Source organism: Prunus mume, linkage group LG4, assembly GCF_029339155.1.
Source record: "Prunus mume cultivar Tortuosa linkage group LG4, ASM2933915v1, whole genome shotgun sequence".
Classification (NCBI taxonomy): domain Eukaryota; kingdom Viridiplantae; phylum Streptophyta; class Magnoliopsida; order Rosales; family Rosaceae; genus Prunus; species Prunus mume.
The window spans coordinates 16,527,457-16,532,484 of NC_142701.1; positions in this window are offsets into that span (position 1 = coordinate 16,527,457).

Below are 5,028 nucleotides of genomic sequence, written 5' to 3' on the forward strand. Positions count from 1 at the left end.
GCCACCAACATGTTTAGAATGGTTATTATGACGATTTGGACCAGGTTTGGGGGCCTCCAATGGCCTACATTATGTTTTAGGATGATTTGAAGCTCAAAAAAGGTTCTAAAACACTAAAAACAGCAGCTGCTGTTTTGCCCAGAATTTGAAGATTTTTCGTCACCAAAGAGGTTTTAGCGACGGTGTTCATCAGATTTTTCGTCACTAAAGAGTTTTTTGCCGCGGTGTTCATCAGATTTTTCGTTGCTAAATGTCAGATTTCCAGATTTTCATGATTACATATCTAGCTCAATTTCGTTCCAATTTCATCACATTCCGTGACTTTTAGGAGCTATTACTAGTCCGTTGGCATTCAAAGACACAAGTTGTGGGTGTGTGAGTTCGTTGCCTTGTTCTCTCACTTCAACAAATTCTTGCCCCTCCGCACACCTAGAAAACCCGGGAAGTCCTCAAACCCTCTCTCTCTTTAATTGATTATCCATTAATTTATTTCTTTATTTTACACATTGAGGACAATGTTTATTTTAAGTTGTGGGTGATTGAGTATTGTCTTGTTTCTAATTTTGTCTCTCCTTAAAATATATTTAAAAAAATCAGAAAAATGTCATAAAATCAAAAAATATTTTCTTTTACTTTGAGTCTTGTTTTTATTTGTTTGTAGTAGTCACTTCCCAATTCTATGATGAGATTGTATTTTATTTACAAGTTACTTTCAAGAAGTTGTGAGCATGACAATAATTCTTTACATTATCTTTGTGTTAGCCTTATTCTTGTGATTAGACTTGGTAAATCTTTTTGCACATAGCCATATTAATATGATTTTCGATTGGAGTTCACATGATTTAAATTCCCAAATAAGGCTAGTGTAGACTTATACAACCCTTATTATGTGAGCTTTTGAGCCTATCTCTTTCTTTCTTGAGTGTTATATACTATTCTATAATTTTCTCGCCTACAAGTCGTTGTGATCTCATTATTCTTTGTTTTGGTCAAATACTTGAGGATGTTTAAATTGTTTGCTAGAACTACTTTCATTATTTATTTGAGGCATATTTCATGAACCACATGGATCCCAGGAAGTGATATAGGCCTTGTTTCATTCGTTTGAGCCTTTCTAAAGCCAACCCATATCAATTTTATCCCTAGTCAACCCCTTGTGCCTTCTATGTAAGCCTTTATCATTCTTTACCCAATTCTCCTCACCTTAACCTTTTGTATATTTATCCTACACCCTTTTAAGGAGCTTTGTAGAGCACTTTCATGGTTAAGGGAGAATTGCACAAAATGTTCAATCATGTGTATATGATACTGTTTCAAAAAGAAAAAAAAGAAGAAGAAAAAAGAAAGTATGATTCCAAAGCCTTTCAACTCGAGTTTTTAAGCCCGAGGAGTGTTTTACACTTAATACCCTAAAGCTATTTAGCTTGGGAGTTATTGGCCTAACACTTGTTACATGGGTTGATTAGAAAGCTAATGGAGTTAGAAAGAAAAAAAATATATATATATATTTAAGACAGTATCAAGATAAAATTGTGTGCTAAAGTGCAAGATGTTATAATTTCATGGAAAGCTTTACTTAGCCCTTAGACTTCGTTTGTTCATCCATATCTTTTTCTTGTTTCACCCATCACCCTAAGCCCTATTTCAACCTTAGTGAAAGTCCTACTTGATCCAAGGAGAAGTGTGATTCCTCAGGTGGAGAATAGGTGTGGAAGGACTATGGTCGGATGGTTTAAATATTTTCAAGTATGCGATATCTTCCCATGAGATCTTTTATTCATGTCTTGTGCTTTTATTTCAATTATGTGAGTACATCCTATTGCTTTGATTCTTCTCACATACATGAGTGACATTACCTAGTCAAATTTCGAGTGTTTTCATTGGAGTGAACATCCTTGGTGAGAATTGAAGTTAAAGCTTGTTCTTATTTGGTTATTTAACTTTTGTGAAGCTTAAGTCGTGGTTATATTAATGTTGGCTATTTCACACACGACACTCCAAGTTGTTCAATTAAAGTTTGGTTAACCCTTTGATAATGTCTTGAGTTAATGTTGCTTATTTCTTGGAAGTGAGTTAACCGTTGGTGATTATCTCTGAGATCAATATTGGGAATTTAGTTGTTTGTTTGTTTTGAGTCGTTGTTTTATTGTTTTTATTTTCTGTTTTGTTTTGCTCGAGGACTAGCAAAATCTAAGTTGTGGGTGTTTTGATAAGTCCATAAATATACTCATTTATGTACTCTTTTTACTTAGGTTTTGTAGGAGAATTAGATTTTAAAAGGGCTTATTACTTTACTTTTCTGATTTTCAGCTTTTCTGCGCTCTTAGAAGGTTTTTAAGGAAAAATAAACTTTTCGGAGGAATTTTAGAGCAAGGCCAATTGGAGATGAAAGCTAACATCTTGAAGTTCAATCTGTGATTTTTCTAGAATTTTCTACCAAGCCAATTGGTACAGTATTACAAGTAAAGTTAGCCCACGTGCAGACAAGACAGTTTCATACATGTTACGTGAATGTGAAGAAATGGAAGCCTTCCCGAATTTTCCAAGTTACATGCTATATATGGTTGGAAAGATAAGACATTTATATTTCTAAAATATATTTTTAATGATTTTTCTGCAAGGCTGAAGATCCCCAAATCGTGTGACAATTGGGCTGAGCTGTATTTCCCTGTGGAGTTAGGAATTGTGATTTTTACTTTCCTATTTGGATTCCTTGTTTACCAAGACTTCTTGGACGACTTGTCAGTCAATTTTAGGGTTTTAGAACTCTGATATAAGTGATATAAAAGGCCAGCCAAGGCCCCAGATACAGATTCACGTCCAAAAGGGATCAACCGCGTAAGAGGAGAAAGCTGCCAACGAGTTCTTTCTTTTCCTTTCTTCTTTTAAGTTTCAGTTCTTATGTATTTATTTTTGAGTTCATCCAAGAGCATGAGTAACTAATTTCTTGTTAGTTAGGGCTTAATCTTGAAGCCCTAAACATGATTTCAATTCTATAGACAAGTTTGAATGGATTTTCAGTTTCTACAAGCGTGATGATTTCGGTTTCTCTATGTTATGTGAATTCTCAAATTTTGTTTCTTTGAGTAGCTAACTTTGAAGCATGTATTGGAATTAAATTGTTGTAGAACATAGGTCAATTGCCATATTGAATGTGTTCTTGTTTGCAACGAATAATTGGGTTAAGAACTAGTTATGAGAAATCGATTCTTGAATTCCTAATAACAAATGCCATGTTTTAGGGTTTTTGTGACACTCATATTCTCTTTGATCTTAATGGATTCTTGATTGTTAATTTGAGTAAATGCCATACTATATTTCAATTAAGAATACACGTATTGATGTAAATGCCATACACTTTACATGCACTTAAGAGAGAATCATACAACTCGAGTCAAATGCCATGATCTTGTTGTGAGTGTCGTCATCATATGATTGCTAGAAATTGATTATCTATTGTTGTTTATGAATTGATTGATTGGTTAGAGGTGGATAGTGAGTCCTAGCTATTGTTCTTGATTGATTATAAACCAATTTCTCTTAAACTCTAATTTAAATTCTGTTTTGTTTTGTTTTTCTTATTTTGTTTTATTCACAAAATCAAATAAAAACCCCCCTTGGTGTTGGCGTGTGTGTGGAAGTCCTTGTGTTTTCGTTGCGTGACATTGATAAACATCTCTCTAGATTACAATCTCTGTGGGAATGACCCTTGCTTGCTTACTATACTATCATTTGATTTGTGCACTTGCAAGGTTTAAATATTGTTGTTAAAAATTACCAACAATGAGCATTCAAATTAGAGATTGAGGATTCTAATGGACACAAAAGATCTGCAAAATCATGAATCAAAAAAACAGAACTCATTCAACAATACCTGTCTGTTCCGTGAGCAGGGATGGCTAGATCAAGGCCTAGAAGTGTCCAGTTTGATTGGAAAAAGCATGAGAATTCAAATTAAAGATTGGGGATTCTAATAGACTCAAAATTTTTGCAGAAACATGAACAAAAAAAAAGGAACCAATTCAACAACTCCTGTCTGTTCCGTGAGCTAGGGTTGGCAAGATTAACAGCAATGAGTGTCCAATTTAATTGGAAAAAGTATGAGCATTCAAATTAGAGATTGTGGATTCTAATGGACACAAAAGATCTACAAAAACATGAATCAAAAAAACTGAACTGATTCAACAACACTTGTCTGTTCCGTAATCTAGGGTTGGCTAGATCAAAGCCTAGAAGTGTCCAATTTGATTGGCAAAAGTATGAGTATTCAAATTAGAGATTGAGGATTCTAATGGACACAAAAGATCTGCAAAAACATGAATCAAAAAAACTGAACTGATTCAACATCACCTGTCTGTTCCGTGAGCTAGGGTTTGCTAGATCAGCGGCAAGAAGTGTCCAATTTGATTGGAAAAAGTATGAGCATTCAAATTAGAGATTGAGGATTCTAATGGACACAAAAGATCTGCAAAAACATGAATCAAAAAAACTGAACTGATTCAACAACACCTGTCTGTTCCGTGAGATAGGGTTGGCTAGATCAAAGCCTAGAAGTGTCCAATTTGATTGGCAAAAGTATGAGAATTCAAATTAGAGATTGAGGATTCTAATGAACACAAAAGATGTGCAAAATCATGAATCAAAAAACTGAACTGATTCAACATCACCTGTCTGTTCCGTGAGCTAGGGTTTGCTAGATCAGCGGCAAGAAGTGTCCAATTTGATTGGAAAAAGTATGAGCATTCAAATTAGAGATTGAGGATTCTAATGAACACAAAAGATCTGCAAAATCATGAATCAAAAAAACTGAACTAATTCAACATCACCTGTCTGTTCCGTGAGCTAGGGTTGGCTAGATCAAAGCCTAGAAGTGTCCAATTCGATTGGCAAAACTATGAGAATTCAAATTAGAGATTGAAGATTCTAATGAACACAAAAGCTCTGCAGAAGTATGAACCAAAAAAACTGAACCAATTCAACAACACCTGTCTGTTCCGTGTGCTAGGGTTGGCTAGATTAAAGGTAAGG